Source organism: Arachis ipaensis, chromosome B01 (genome assembly GCF_000816755.2).
Source record: "Arachis ipaensis cultivar K30076 chromosome B01, Araip1.1, whole genome shotgun sequence".
NCBI classification, from domain to species: Eukaryota; Viridiplantae; Streptophyta; class Magnoliopsida; order Fabales; family Fabaceae; genus Arachis; species Arachis ipaensis.
This window is the reverse complement of record NC_029785.2, coordinates 126,761,993-126,779,548: the sequence shown is the minus strand read 5'-3', so window position 1 is coordinate 126,779,548 and position 17,556 is coordinate 126,761,993. Positions and strand designations below refer to the sequence as shown.

General features: G+C 35.6%; 2 pseudogenes; both read right to left on the bottom strand.

The window, feature by feature from the left end:
* On the bottom strand, positions 11,199–13,897 carry LOC107612892 (annotated as a pseudogene).
* On the bottom strand, positions 15,556–17,556 carry LOC107612900 (annotated as a pseudogene).

Below are 17,556 nucleotides of genomic sequence, written 5' to 3'. Positions count from 1 at the left end.
AGGGCGAGGAGGGGCTCAGAGGAGGAGGAGAGAGAAGGGTGGGGAGAGTGGCGAAGGATGTGGAAGAAGGAGAGGAGGGTGGCGGAGTGGGTGCGGTGGAGTTGGGTGGTGGAGAGGACGGAAAGCACCGTGGGGAGGGTGAGATTTTGGATTAAGAGTTTAAGCGCGGAGTGGGGGTCAGGGTGGCTGGTGAGGATGGTGGTCACTGTTTTCAGCAGCTGTGCTTCCGATGAGGCTGCGGCGGTTGCGTCGGTGGTGGTGGTCATTTTTATCGCATTAGAGGGGTGGTAATCAGCTAAACGGGGAAGGAGCTGCTTCCCTTATTTTATTTATTCAATTTAATTATTTTTTATTTTATTACTTTATATCTTAAATAAATACAGTGTAATTTGCCATCTACATTTTATCAAGATTTAATTATTCAATCAATTGTTCACCAAAAAAAATTATTAAATTAATTTATAATTTCTATTTAATTAGGCATTAATTTTTTAGCTTAATTTTGATATAAAATTGTCTCGTCATGTTCGTTATTATTTCTTGAATAATCAAGCCACCAATGTAATGGAAAATATGATTATTTTTGTTAACGTAATATTACATAATTAAATATATCATATATATGTAAAACTATTTTATACTAATAATATATTAAAATTATTTTATTTTTATGTTAAATTTTAATAAAAGATTAGCAGTAATATTCCAACTCAAATTTCAAATATTTTTTAGTTAGACAACCTAATATTCTAACAAATTTTAGTTGTCAAATTAATTTTTAACATTTTATTTTGTTATATATATTAATTTCAAATCAAATTTTGATAAAATGGTAAATAAATCCATCTTTATTATTACTCTTATTTAATAAACACATAAAATTCTAAAATTTTAAAATTTATTTTTAGAGTAAAGTTTTATATAGATCTTTGAGATTCAAATCATTACTCAGTGTGGTCTTTGAAATTTTAATTTTATCATTATAGTTTCTCATATATAACTCCGGACACTATAATAGTCTTTTAGCATCTTTTTGGTAATGTTTCAATAACTCCGGACACTATAATTGTCTTTGAGCATCTTTTCGATAAGGTGTTTGCTACGGTACGATGATAAATTCATACGTACCGATACCTTTAAAAATGGACAAATAATAACAAGTCACGTGAAATTTATTTTCCACATCAAAATTTAATTTTTGTTTTTTTAAATATATATTATATCACCATTTTTACTAATATACCCATTTAATTAAATAAAAATAAAAAATATTTTTTATTTAATTTTATAAAAAGTCTTAAACATCATTCTTTTATTTGATTAAACAAAAATATCCTTTTAAATTAACGAAATTTTAGAATTCAATTAATCCTAATTTTATAGTTTCAAATAATTTAAACAACAAAACAAAAACATATTAAAAAAACAAAAAATCAAAATTTCTTCATCTTCTCCAATTTCTCTAATCATTCATGCCCCCTCTAAGCAAAACATATCAAAGAAACAAAAAATCGATGGTTCTTCATCTTCTCCAATTACCCCTCAGAAGCAAAGTAGTGAAAGTCCCAAACCAAAACCCTAGGTTCTTTGCCGCCGCTGTTTAGAGAACAACTCAGCACTTGAGAACAACTCAGCACTTGAGACCAAGTCCCGGTTCAACGTCGGAGATAGGACAATATCACCTTCCGGTGACACTGGCATGTTGAGATCATGGGTGACAGATGAAGACTACAAGATTTCGCCAGGCGAAGTTGCCTCTGAGTTTGGGAAAATTACAAAGCTCAACTTCAGTTTGATCCCTAATTACACAGCACCAGACCTTGTCTACCGAACTCTACGGCACATGATGAGAGGAAACGCCACAGTCAACTGGAGCTTCAAAGAATCTAGGGTTTTGGTTTGAGATTTTCACTGTTTTGCTTCAGAGAGGTAATTGGAGAAGATGAAGAACAATTGATTTTTTGTTTCTTTGATATGTTTTGCTTAGAGGGAGGTACGAATGATTAGAAAAATTGGAGAAGATGAAGAAATTTTAATTTTTTTATTTTTTTAATATATTTTTGTTTTGTTGTTTAAATTATTTGAAACTATAAAATTAAGATGAATTGAATTCTAAAATTTCTTAATTTAAAAGGATATTTTTGTCTAATCAAATAAAAGAAAGATGTTTAAGACTTTTTATAAAATTATTTTTTATTTTTATTTAATTAAAGGGGTGTATTAGTAAAAGTGGTGATATAATAAATATTTAAAAAAACAAAAATTAAATGTTGATGTGAAAAATAAATTTTACATAAATTGTTATTATTTGTCCATATTTTAAACGTATCGATACGTATGAATTTATCATCATACCATAACAAATACCTTAAGTGAAACTTATGTATGGTGCTCAAGTGTGGATTATATTAGAACATGTCTTCTTCTAATCTAAGGAAGAAAGTTTTTATAGATGATCTTGCTATACATCTAACAAAATCGCATATTAATATATATATATATATTAATGAGTATCAAGTAGTTTGAGAATTGAGACTATATTATTATATGTTTAAATAACATGAGATGAAACCAAAATATATGTGAAGATTGATTTGCACTTCATAACTATCAATGCTGACATACACTCACATTGCAATATTTTTTTATTAATTTCCTCATTACAATATTTCTTTTGAAAAATAAAACCCGTCAAGCAGGCCAACCATACACTACCACACTAAAAGTTTAGAAGAAAAAAACAAAGAAGCAGCTAAGGAAATCTCCATTATTTCTCGTTATGTAAACTATTGTTCACCCCGTCCAAGATGCCACTATGGACCTTAATTAATTTGCTATGTTAATGTCTTTATTGACTTCAAGACCATGAAGTCAAAAGGTTGGAATACTTGAGAGTTAATAATTGAGATTGCATGCATTGTATCATCTTTAATTAATTCGTTCTGTTTCTATTATTTTCTATTTCCTTGTTATTTTTAATATAGTTATATATATAAACTTTACAAGAAAATAATTCAAATTTTGAATTTTAAATTTTTTTTACAAAAGTTTAAAAAATAATAATTCAATAAATAAGGCAGAAACCAAACAAAGGTTTAATTAGATGTTGATATATATATTTTGAGAAACGGACAAATCGATTCTTAATTTTTTAGTCTGCACCTCTGCGGATATTTAAGTCTCTGAAGTTTTAAGAATACATTTAAGTTTCAGATTTTTTCAAAATGTGGATACATCGATCCCTGAGTCTAATTTGTTTTATTTTAAAAATTCTCCCACATGTATATTCATATCGACCAGGTCAGTACAACGAGAATTACGTTTAATTTTTCTATTAGATCTGACAGATCCAATTGAACATAAGAGATCGATATATCCAAATTTAAAAAAAGTCAGTAACTTAAATATATTTTAAAATTTTAAAATATTTAAATGTCCATATATCAAAATATCAAGGATTTATTTCTCCTTTTCTCTTATTCTTTTGATGATCATCGTGTATGTCAAGCCAAAAGTATAAAGTATTATATGCTTGTGTAACCCAAACCATGTCATGATTCCATTCCTAGAATCAACACGATCTAATAAAGGAGAAAAATTATAAACTAATAAAATAAAAAGTTAATCACTTGTAATTTTTATTATGTACGAGTTTTATTATTTTAATTTAAAGGTAACTAAATTTTTATTTTTTCATTTTAAAAAAGAGTGTGATTTATATTATTATATAGAGAGAGATATTTCAATTTAGTTTAATTTCCGTGCATATATAATAGTTTTCATACAAACCTAAATATAATTTTCGAGTCATGCATACTTTAATGGGCTGGGTAATATATATACCCCAAGCAAGTATATATAGACATATAGTGGAGATGTAACTAACTATATATACATAATAAATCTGAATGTTTTGGTGGCCATTGATAACATGCCACTAATACATACCAACTATAGGGTATAGGGGGAGTCACATTCTTCAGCATATAGAATCATTGCCATTCTGAAAACTATAACAAATTCAAGGAATTCACACAAAGATCCCATTATACATATGGATACATCCATCAAGACTAAGATTAACCGCTCCGCTAGGAAAATAATAAAAAATCTAAATAATGTAAATAATGGGTTTTGAATTTAGTCCAATATAAAAAAAATAAGAAAATTTTTTAAAAAGATTCATCAAAACGCCTTCTTTTTCTTCAAATTGTCTGCTACCCCATCCTCATCAATCATCCCATCTCTCTGGTGTTAGAAGCTCTTTCATCGGTCATCATCGTTCACTCCTATAGCCTTTTCTTCCATCATCGTCGTAGAATCGTCATCAAACAACCATTCATATAGTTATTAAAATAATCATCCCACTACCTAGTAAAATGATTATCCAACATTTGTTAATTGTATATACTTAAACTGAATCGAACAAAATAACCATCCAATTAAGAATTAAAATACTATCTGTATACCTAGTAAATTGAACATCCAGCACATTTTCGGAGTGAAAAGAGTCGACAGCGATGCATAGAGGCAGGGGAGGAGATCCGGCGACGGAGGAGCCACGCAACGACAACTTCGGTTAGACGAGGTTGCGAATCTGCTCCGTGGGCTTCGAACCCGAACGCGCAGCGGCCAGAGATGGAAGAGGAGGAGGAGTCGAATCAGTGGGAAGAAGAGTGGCATCGATGAGGTGCAGCACAACAACAACAACGGCGCAACGGGAAGGACAGATGACGAGGATAACGTGCATCTCGAATAGCGCAACAGGAGGCAGCGACCTGCGGTGGGACCTACACGGTCGGCGACGGGTGGGCAGCGGTAATAAGGACGCACGGGCCTGCTACAGCCCCGTTGCTACGGCGCGTAAGCGGAACGCGGAGAGGCTGGGCGGTGTCGGACCGGACAGTAGAGAAGTGCAGCGGCACCGAGGTGACTCTACGAACCAGAGATTGCAAATGGAGAATGAGAGGTTTGCATAATATTAGGAGTAATTGTGCCAATTGTAATTTGGTTTAATTACAAATTCTTATTTTTTAAATTTTAAAATTTAAAATTTAAAATAATTAATTAATAATCTTATTTATGATTTTAAAATTAATTTCTTTTTTTATTCCATTATTCATATTTTTATTATTCTTTTGTACTTTTTCTAAGACTAAAAAGTAGGTCATGTATGTGAGGCTGCAGATAACATAGAAAATTATAGGAAAGAAGCTAACAAGGCATTACTTCTTGTTGCACGCAGTCAATGTAGAAGTTCATTTTCAATTTCAAGAGTACTACTATAATTATTCCATCAAGACTTAGAAATAATAATCAACTATTTAATTTCGAGTGACGTTAGGATTTCAACTAAGGTGTCGTACTAAGGGGGTAGTACGAGAATTGAAATGATCAAAACAAGACAAAGTATTTTAAGAAATGTTTAGCAAGAGTACATAGATTGCGTAAATGGATTGTGTCACGAAATTAGCTAAAAGTTAAGGAACACTTTAATTTGTCGAGTGATAAACCCCTATTTCATGGTTTATCTTGTGCTTAAATGAGTGGATTTTATCAACTCTTTACCCACCACTTATTCATAATATTTGCATGGTTTTATATTTCCTTCCTAATTATGTGCTTTGATTGAAAACATGCTTCTTTGAGCTTTAAATTGTTAATTAATAATCCTCTCTTATTACCATTAGATGTCTTGATATGTGTGTTAAGTGTTTTCAGAGATTATAGGGCAGTAATGGCTTGGAGGATGGAAAGGAAGCATGCAAAAGTGGAAGGAATACGAGAAGTTGGATAAATTACTAAGCTGTCCAGCCTGACCTCTTCGCACTCAAACGGCTATAACTTAAGCTAGAGGTCCAAATGATGCGGTTCCAGTTACGTTGGAAAGCTAACGTCCGGGGCTTCGATTTGATATATTATATGCCATAGTTGCCCTGACACTAGGCGACGCGACCGCGTGATCCATCCGGCCGCGTCACTTTGTCACGACCAGAACGTAACAGAAATCGCTGGGGGCGATTTCTAGGCTGTTTTTGACCCAGTTTTCAGCCCAGAACACACAGATTAGAGGCTATAATGTGGGAGAATGCATCCATTCATAGGGAGACTTCTCATAATTCACTTTTTATGTTTTTAGATGTAGTTTTAGAGAGAGAGGTTCTCTCCTCTCTCTCTCTTAGGATTAGGATTTAGGACTTCTCTTAGTTTTAGGAGTGACTCTCAATCCCAGGTTCTTTATTTTTATTTATTTTCTCAATTTAATTTATGAACATCTATGCCAGATTTAATTTCTTTTGTTAATGCAATTTGAGGTATTTTCAGATTTAATTTTGCTTTGCTTTATTCATATTGATGCTTTCAATTCAATTTAGATTTATTTTTCCCTTTTGGCTTTGGTTGAGTCATTGGAGACACTTGAGTTATCAAACTCATTGTTGATTGAAAATTGGATTTCTTCATTTCATTAATTCAAGTTCTAATAACTCTAGCCTTTCCCAAGGAAAGACTAGGACCTGAGGAATCAGAATTAATTCCTCCACTTAACTTACCTTCATAGTTAGAGGTTAACAAAGTGGGAGAAGAATCCAATTCTCATTACAATTGATAAGGATAACCAGAATAGGACTTCCTGTTTTCATACCTTGCCAAAAGTTTATTTTACAGTTATTTATTTATTTTAAATTGCAATTTAAATTACTTGCTCCCTATTCTCAAAACCCCAAATTTACAATCTCCATAACCAATAATAAGAACATACTTCCCTGCAATTCCTTGAGAAGACGACCCGAGGTTTAAATACTCGGTTATCAATTTTAAAGGGATTTGTTCCTTGTGACAACCAAAACGTTTGTACGAAGGGATTTCTGTCGGTTTAGAGACTATATCTACAACGCGACTGTTTTTATGACATTCTTTACTGGCAAAAATCCTAACGTCATCGAGTCTATCTGAGTTGATACAAGAAATATACCTATGTGAGAAATGCTTTGTTTTTGTATACTGATGCGAACTGAAATACAAACACTTCAATCCATGTAGATTTTAAAGTTTATTATTAATGAGTTAATTTGTTCATTTTGAACGAAAAAAAGAGAACTATTATTTGAACCATGCCCCCTCAAGCTAGAATGTCTTGGCATGTAAAAGTCAAGCATTCGAAGCTTGGAAGTGCACGAGCGAAAGGGAGCTGGAGCTAAGGGCTTGGTGAGGAAGTTAGCGACTTGTTCAGCTGACGAGACAGATAGCAAATGGATTACACCTTCAAGAAGCTTGTCACGGATGATGTGACAATTGATTTCAATATTTTTGTCCGCTCATGGAAGATTGAGTTAGCTGCAATGTGTTTGGAAGATTGGCTATCACAGTAGATTGGGGTTGTTTATGGGTGAAGGATCTTCAAATCGGTGAGTAAATTTCGTAGCCATTGAACTTCTCTTGTGGCTTTGGCTAAGGCTCTATATTCTGCTTCTGAGGAGGAGTTGGAGACTGTTTGTTGCTTCTTGCTTTTCCAGCTGATCAAAGCGGTTCCAACGAAGAAGCAGAAATCTGTGATTGATCTTCTTGAGTCTGGACACTATGCCCAATCAGCATCTGAGTAGCTAGTTAGGGTAAGATCTGGATTTGCAGCTGGGAAGAACAGGCCATTTTCTAGTGCCATCTTTAGATATTTTATTATTATTATTATTATTATTATTATTATTATTGAGTTACTATATATATATATATTATAAATACATACATAAAAATCTAATGAATAAATTTATCATTACTTTTGTCCAAAAAATTATGGTACAATATGATTGTGCAATTAATAATAAGAATAATAATTTTATTTTACTTTTTTTGGACGAAAGACTGTTATGTCTAATGGAGAAAAATGTTAGAAAAAGATCTGTATATTAATTTTTCTTGGAGACTAAAATATCTGTTTTTAAAATTCTTGGAGACTAATATGAGTAATTACTCTGCCAAAAAATGAACTAAAAACTTATTTGTCTGTCAGAATAAAACCATGAAGATGTTTTTGTGTAAATTTTTTTGGGAGACTAAAATATCTGCTTTTAAAATTGAGAACCGATTTGGGTAATTACTCCAACTTTTTTAATATCAATTTTAGTAGATCCTCAGTTCCCCTTTCTTATTAAGGGGTCTCAGGTTCAAGTCTCATGTAGTACAAGCTTGACCCAAAAAAAGGTATCATGTGTGTGTGGGTGTGGTGTGTGTGAGTGTGTAACCTAGGATTTGGGGGTTGTCCAATCCATCGACCAAAAAAAAAGTTATCAATGGTTTCTGCTTCTTCCTGCCAGCATTGGTTTTCATTGCTCAACCAAAACTTAATGCTCTTAATTGAGCATGTGTAACAAGAATGAAGTACAGATCATGATGCATAAATTACAAAGATGGAATTCTTTGATCTTTCACATAATCATGTATAACCTCTTCATTCTGTGTTCTTGTACTTTACCCTATGAATATCAATGGAAGTAAATACGAGAATCTATGGTCATATTTTCAAGGACAAAATAAGATGGACCTTACTTGCCTTTTAGCTCATAACCACTATTGCTATGTCACCTCATAAAGACAAACAAGGGCCCTTAATTTGCTTTCTGGCCTGCTGTTCAAAATTATTAAAGTTCTAAGAAAACTATGATCAGTAAAGTGGTAGTACAACATTGGATAAGATGACCCTTGATGCTTCTGCTCACTCTTATGGCAAAGTGATCGGTGGGCAGTGGCGGCGATAAAATTATCTGTTGCTGTACCATATCCAACTAACTTCTCAATAAAAAGTATTCTCCTAAAAAAAAATCAAACTTCAAAATATACAAGTTGTATACACTTCCTTGTCACATGTTAAACAAGGTAGCTAGACAGAGGACCTTGGCTGAGATATCCGGAACTGCCAAGCAATGTAGGACCAAGCGGTAGCGCTGATTCAAACAGTAAATTACTGTCATTCGCCAGAGTAAATTGCCAGAATTGTTGGTTATACATTATTATGCAACTCAAGGTTGGAACAGTCTCAACTTTTAGTTCACAACTTAGATACATAATTGCCAGAAAGAACTAAAAGAAAATGAAGATCTTCAACTATAAAAGGTTCTTACTGATCAAATTATTATAAGAGGCCCAAAAATACAATTATTATTTACTGAGGCATGGTCCTAAAGATCATAAAAAACAAAAGATATAACCCTTTTTTCCATATGAATGCTGACGGGATTGTCCTATAGTTTGGTCCATGCACTCAAATAGGTCCTTGTCCTAGTTTGGACTAGATCCTAATTCATTTATAAAATATGTTAGACACCAAGGTGACCACTTTTTACAAAGCGTCAAAGCCTTTTTTAGGCTTTTGCATGCCAACTTGTATAACTAAATAATGCATATTATATTAGTATTCTTATACTCATATATAATGTATTATTTATTTGATTTAGAAAGTTAAATATTGAAATTGTAAATTTGTTTGAAGGTCCTATATCTTTTAATAGACTTTTCGGTCAATACCTGATCATAAAAATGATTACTCTAGGCTTTAAAAAAGGCCCTATATTAAGCATATAGGCAAGGCCTAAGCCATCTATTTGAAATCAAGAGGCCTGTTTAAGACAACCTAGCTTATTTTCACCCCTTGGATAGAATTCTTTTTTTTTTTTGGATTCGGTAATAAAAAGTGAGGTGGAAACAAAAAAAGAGAGAAAACTATAAGAAAGATTGAAGATAAAAGGATGCAACTTTTTAACAACACATTTACTTTTGCAGGAGAGACCTTGATTTCATAAACACTGAAAAGAAAAAGCCATATGAAAGATGGAGAAAGACAATGCATCTCTTTAACCATACATAACACATTACTTTTGGAGGAAGGACCAAATTTTGATATCCTCGTATCAGAGACTCAGAGTATACTTGAAAAAAAAAACGAAAGTGATTGAGTATGACTTTTTTCACCTACCCCCAACCCCCCAGCCACTACTGAAGAAGGAAAAAAACACAAATGATGTCTGGTTCTAATGACCAAGCAATAAGCGGGAAAAAAAAATCATGAGAACTAACCCGACAGATGTTGATGGAGTTGTCTACAGTATTGCATAAAAGCCATGCAGATTCATTGTAGGCAACCCAAACCTGTTATCCTACGAATAAATGAAATAATTAGGATACTCGAATAAAAAATACACTTTAACATGCTTATTCCCTAATTAAGTAATGAAGAGGGTTTTTTTGAGTTTCTTTTCCCTTAAACATTTTGTCTTTAATTATCTTAAGATCACTTAATAGCATGAATCCAAACAGATCATTTTCAAAACTTCTGACACTAACAATGCTATAGTTCCTGGCATGGTTAAAACTTAGGAAGTCTATTAGCCAGAGATCCAATATGTAATTGTGAAGGCAAATTTATCTTATATTTTTATTTTTAGAAGCTTCACATTTTAATTTGGAGAGGAGGAAAAGGGGGAGGGGGGATATAATCTTCTTATTGTATTGAGAATCAGTGAGAAAGTCTCGAATAAGACACCCTTTTTCCTCCTAAATCTAATTCCACTATCACATTTCTCTCCAAAACTCTGAACTATCTTCCAATAAACAGTTCAGGGTATTAATACATTTGAACAAATCTCTCTCTTTTCTGTTCTGTTACAAATTCATACACAATCTGCCAATTAGAGTGCCACCATTAGTCCACAAAGAAGGAAGTTGGCCCTAATTTAGACATCTGGTAATTCCAGTTGTACTGGTGCAACCACAACATCGATGTAGGAATCAAGTAGTGTATCTTTTTCAGAGCTCATGACAATCACAGAGAAGACAAATAGGATGATATTCTAAGAATGAGAAAGTTCACGGTAAAATAATTACTTTTGCTCAAATTAGAGGCAACCTAAATCCTACCACAAGGAGAAGCAAGATTTAACGAAAAAACAAAAAGTAAAACTTTGACAGACGCGATGTTAAAAATAGGAAAATTAAGTCAACCACATAGAAGACAGCAAAAATAAAATGATCCAGTCAAACATGAAAAGCGGAATGCAGTATTTTTGTGGCTACACAAAATAAAATCAGACGGACTGACGATTATATTTATGAACAAATAAGGTGAAACTCAGTACACGGACCATGCTGGGTAGGCAACAGATTGGATAAGAACCAAGGACCTTCTGATCCTTCAAGAAATTTCACTAAAACAGAATGCACCTTATTCCAAATGGTAGTTTGCTCTTATTATCATTTAAAACAATAAAAAACAAGTGGACTCTGTTCAGATCCCCTAACATGTCTGTTGCACAATGGATTGCAGTGTGAGAATAGATCTATAATTTCTATTAAAGCAACACTCTGTTTGTGCAGATAATAAAGCATATAAAACATCTCTTGAGGACATGAATAACTTTTTCTAACCTTTAACTATGGATACCATCCATAATAATTACCAGGGAAGAAAATATTGATTACACAGTCACAGTTTACAAATGCCACAAAATCTAATATAATGTTGGAAAATTGGATACTTACATGAAATAATGGATCGTCATCACAGCAAAACCACCAATAAAATGGGTTTAACATGATGAACATCAGGAATCTAAATGCCAATTTGAATTTATTGTGTCAATCTGATAAGGAGGCCTTCGATATGCTTTTTCGCCTCTTCAATAGCCCATCCATTAACTTGAAATACACAGATTTATGCAAACTAACTCCTTTTTGCTCTAATTCCTGAAATAGTTTCATTGCCTCTTTGTACTTCCCTTGAGTACAAAAATTAGTTATCTGTTCTGAGTAATCCATGTCGCCTGATTTAAGTATTTGTGAAGTGTCTTCACTTATCATATTTGGACTTGTCTATAGGAGTTTTGACATGAATTTCTTTGCTTCCTCAGTTCTCCTAGTATGAGTGAGTGCACCAATGATAGAAGTATAAGTATATCGGTCCGGCCCCAATTTTTTCTTCTCCATCTCAGTCTTGAGGTCAAATGCTTAATCAAGTTTTCCTTCTTTGCAAAGGATGAAAATCAACGTGTTGTACGTAACTGCATCAACGGGCTTACCTTTAATGATCCATGTGTTAAATAAATTAAAGGCCTTCTCGAACATACCATGTTTGCAAAGCCCTCGAAGAAGAATGTTACATGTAATAACATCAGGCTTGAATGAGTTCTCAACCATTCTGTTATAGAACAAGAATGCTTTCTCCAATGCTCCCTCCCAACAAAAATCATTAATAATTATGTTACACGTAGCTTCATCGGGGGCCAAACCTTTATCTAAAAGCTCATTCAATTTATCTACAGCCTGATCAGTTTTTAAAGAATGGCACAACCCCCCAATTATAGTATTATAAGTGACAACACTAGGAATGATCCCCTTCTCCTTCATCTCATCCCAAAGCTTCAGAGCTTTGTTTGTTTGATCATTTTTAAAGTATCCTATGATTAGAGTTCCATAGGTTACCTCATCGAGAATATAACCTCGCTTTGCGGCCTTCACAGTTAACTCGTATGCCTCTTTGAGCAGCTTCTCCATGCACAATTTGTGCACTATAGTGTTCAGAGTAAAAGTATCCATCTTTAAACCTTTCCTCCCCATTTCATCAATCATCTTAAAAGCTTCTCCCAGATTTCCTGCTTTACAATAACCATTGATCATAGTATTATAAGTAAAACAGTCCAGTGAAAACCCAGTCTCTACCATCTTCACCACGACATAGCCAGCTTCATCCTTCTTACCTTCCTTACAGTACCACTTCACCATTATATTGTGAGTCACCGTGTTCGGCTTGACTCCCTTTCCCTTCATTTCCTCAACCAACTTGAATGCCTCCACACTCCCCCACCACTGAAAACACCCGTCAATCAGAGTATTGTAGGTAACCTCATCCGGCATTACCCTTAGGCTCTCCATATCATCCCTAAGGCTAATCGTCTCCTTGACCTTCCCCTTGTCGCACAAACCTGTCATGATTGTATTATAAGTCCAAATATCCGGTACCATGTCGTTTGCTCTCATCAACTCGACAACCTCGGCAGCCTCCTTCAACCACCTCAACTTACAAGAGCCATGAGCCAAGATATTATAGGTGTTCCTATTTAGGGAAATCCCGCTACCTTTCATCTCTAGCAAAACCTCCCTAACCTTACTCAATTGGCCCTTATGCATCAAGAATAGTATTGTAAGTGATATTATCAGGAGAACAAGTAAAATCAGTCATTTGGTTCATGAAGCTAAGAGCATTATTAGAATTATTATCAAGACAAAAATCATGGATCAAGATGTTGAAGGTGGTCGTGTTTGGGGTTATACCGAGCTTAAAAGAATCATTAAAGACTTGTTTGGAGAGGTGAATGGAGTGGGAGGAATGAAGGTGGCGGCAGACGAGGGAGGAGAGGAGGGAGTGGCAGGTGAGGAGGTTAGGTTTAATGCGGAGGCGCTTCATCTTGTTGAAGAGCTGAAAGGCGAGGTCGGGGTGGTCGGAGAGGGCGTAGGCAGAGAGGGAGGTGTCGAGGAGTGGCTGCGGGAGACGGAGGCGGCGGAGGAGGAGCTAGTGGAGGGAGTAGCGGGGGTGGTCGGAGGAGATGAAGTTGAGGAGGAGGGAGCGGGCGGAGGAGTAGTGGCGGTGGACGAGGAGGCCGGGGAGGAGGGGCTCAGGGGAGGAGGAGAGAGAAGGGTGGGGAGAGTGGCAGAAGATGTCGAAGAAGGAGAGGAGGGTGGCGGAGTGGGTGCGGTGGAGTTGGGTGGAGGAGAGGACGGCAAGCACCGTGGGGAGGGTAAGATTTTGGATTAAGAGTTTGAGCGCGGAGTGCGGGTCACGGTGGCTTGTGAGGATGGTGATCACCGTTTTCAGCAGCTGAACTTCCGATGAGGCTGCGTCGGTGGTGGTGGTCATTTTTATCGCATTAAGGTTTAGGGTGGTAATCAGCTAAATGGGGAAGGAAAAAAATACAAATGATGTCTGGTTCTAATAACCAAGCAATAAGCGGGAAAAAAAATCATGAGAACTAACCCGACAGATGTTGATGGAGTTGTCCACAGTATTGCATAAAAGCCATGCAGATTCATTGTAGGCAACCCAAACCTGTTATCCTACAAATAAATGAAATAATTAGGATACTCGAATAAGAAATACAGTTTGACATGCTTATTCCCTAATTAAGTAATGAAGAGGGTTTTTTTGAGTTTTTTTTTCCTTAAACATTTTGTCTTTAATCATCTTAAGATCACTTAATGGCATGAATCCAAACAGATCATTTTCAAAACTTCTGACACTAACAATGCTATAGTTCCTGACATGGTTAAAACTTAGGAAGTCTATTAGCCAGAGATCCAATATTAAATTGTGAAGGCAAATTTATTTTATTTTTTTATTTTTAGAAGCTTCACATTTTAATTTGGAGAGGAGGAAAAGGGGGAGGGAGATATAATCTTCTTATTGTATTGAGAATCAGTGAGAAAATCTCGAATAAGACACCCTTTTTCCTCCTAAATCTAATTCCACTCTCACATTTCTCTCCAAAACTCTGAACTATCTTCCAATAAACAGTTCAGGGTATTAATACATTTGAACAAATCTCTCTCTTTTCTGTTCTGTTACAAATTCATACACAATCTGCCGATTAGAGTGCCACCATTAGTCCACAAAGAAGGAAGTTGGCCCTAATTTAGACATCTGGTAAATCCAGTCGTACTGGTGCAACCACAACATCGATGTAGGAATCAGGTAATGTATTTTTTTCAGAGCTCATGACAATCACAGAGAAGACAAATAGGATGATATTCTAAGAATGAGAAAGTTCACGGTAAAATAATTACTTTCGCTCAAATTAGAGGCACCCTAAATCTTACCAAAAGGAGATGCAAGATTTAACGAAAAAATAAAAAATAAAACTTTGACAGACGCGATGTTAAAAATAGAAAAATTAAGTCAGCCATATAGAAGACAGTTAAAATAAAATGATCTGGTCAAACATGAAAAGCGGAATGCAGTATTTTTGTGGCTACACAAAATAAACTCAGACGGATTGACGATTGTATTTATGAACAAATAAGGTGAAATTCAGTACACGGACCATGCTGGGTAGGCAACAGATTGGATAAGAACCAAGGACCTTCTGATCCTTCAAGAAATCCCGCTAAAACAGAATGCACCTTATTCGAAATGGTAGTTTGCCCTTATTATCATTTAAAACAATAAAAAATAAGTGGACTCTGTTCAGATCCCCTAACATGTCTGTTGCACAATGGATTGCAGTGTGAGAATAGATCTATAATTTCTATTAAAGCAACACTCTGTTTGTGCAGATAATAAAGCATATAAAATATCTCTTGAGGACATGAATAACTTTCTCTAACCTTTAACTATGGATACCATCCATAAAAATTACCAGGGAAGAAAATATTGATTACACAGTCACACTTTACAAACGCCACAAAATCTAATATAATGTTGGAAAATTGGATACTTACATGAAATAATGGATCGCCATCACAGCAAAACTACCAATAAAATGGCTTCAACATGATGAACATCGGGAATCAAAATGCCAATTTGAATTTATTGTGTCAATCTGATAAGGAGGCCTTCGATATGCTTTTTTGCCTCTTCAATAGCCCATCCATTAACTTGAAATACGCGGATTTATGCAAACTAACTCCTTTCTGCTCTGATTCTTGAAATAGTTTCATTGCCTCTTTGTATTTCCCTTGAGTACAAAAATTAGTTATCTGTTCTGAGTAATCCATGTCGCCTGAACTAAGTATTTGTGAAGTGTCTTCACTTATCATATTTGGACTTGTCTCTAGGAGTTTTGACATGAATTTCTTTGCTTCCTCAGTTCTCCCAGCATGAGTAAGTGCACTAATGATGGCAGTATAAGTATATCGGTCCGGCCCCAATTTTTTCTTCTCCATCTCAGTCATGAGGTCAAATGCTTCATCAAGTTTCCCTTCTTTTCAAAGGACGGAAATCAACGTGTTGTACGTAACTACATCAACGGGCTTACCTTTAATGATCCATGTATTAAATAAATTAAAGGCCTTCTCGAACATACCATGTTTGCAAAGCCCTCAAAGAAGAATGTTACATGTAATAACATCAGGCTTGAATGAGTTCTCAACCATTCTGTTATAGAACAAGAATGCTTTCTCCAATGCTCCCTCCCAACAGAAACCATGAATAATTATGTTACACATAGCTTCATCGGGTGCCAAACCTTTATCTAAAAGCTCATTCAATTTATCTACAGCCTGATCAGTTTTTAAAGAATGGCACAACCTCCTAATTATAGTATTATAAGTAACAACACTAGGAATGATCCCCTTCTCCTTCATCTCATCCCAAAGCTTCATAGCTTTGTTTGTTTGATCATTTTTAAAGTATCCCATGATTAGAGTTCCGTAGGTTACCTCATCGATAATATAACCACGCTTTGTGGTCTTCACAGTCAACTCGTATGCCTCTTTGAGCAGCTTCTCCACGCACAATTTGTGCACTATAGTGTTCAGAGTAAAAGTATCCATCTTTAAACCTTTCCTCCCCATCTCATCCATCATCTTAAAAGCTTCTCCCAGATTTTCTGCTTTACAATAACCATTGATCATAGTATTATAAGTAAAACAGTCTGGTGAAAACCCACTCTCTACTATCTTTGCCACAATACAGTCGGCTTCTTCGATCTTACCTTCCTTATAGTACCACTTTACCATTATATTGTGAGTCACCGCGTTTGGCTTGACTCCCTTTCCCTTCATTTCCTCAACCAACTTGAATGCCTCCACACTCCCCCACCACTGAAAACACCCGTCAATCAGAGTATTGTAGGTAACCTCATCTGGCATCACCCTCAGACTCTCCAAATCATCCTTAAGGCTAATCGCCTCCTTGACCTTCCCTCGTCGCACAAACCCCTCATGATTGTATTATGAGTCCAAATATCCGGTACCATGTCGTTTGCTCTTATCAACTCGACAACCTCGGCAGCCTCCTTCAACTACCTCAACTTACAATAGCCATGAACCAAGATATTATAGGTGTTCCTATTTGGGAAAATCCTGCTACCTTTCATCTCTAGCAAAACCTCCCTAACCTTACTCAATTGGCCCTTATGCATCAAGAATAGTATTGTAAGTGATATTATCAGGAGAACAAGTAAAACCAATCATTTGGTTCATGAAGCTAAGAGCATTATTAAAATTATTATCAAGACAAGAACTATGGATCAAGATGTTGAAGGTGGTGGTGTTTGGGGTTATACCGAGCTTAAGGGAATCGTTAAAGACTTGTTTGGAGAGGTGAATGGAGTAGGGGGAATGAGGGTGGCGGCGGACGAGGGAGGAGAGGAGGGAGTGGCAGGTGAGGAGGTTGGGTTTAATGCGGAGGCGCTTCATCTTGTTGAAGAGCTGGAAGGCGAGGTCGGGGTGGTCGGAGAGGGCGTAGGCAGAGAGGGAGGTGTCGAGGAGTGGCTGCGGGAGACGGGGGCGGCGGAGGAGAAGCTGGTGGAGGGAGTGGCGGGGGTGGTCGGAGGAGATGAAGTTGAGGAGGAGGGAGCG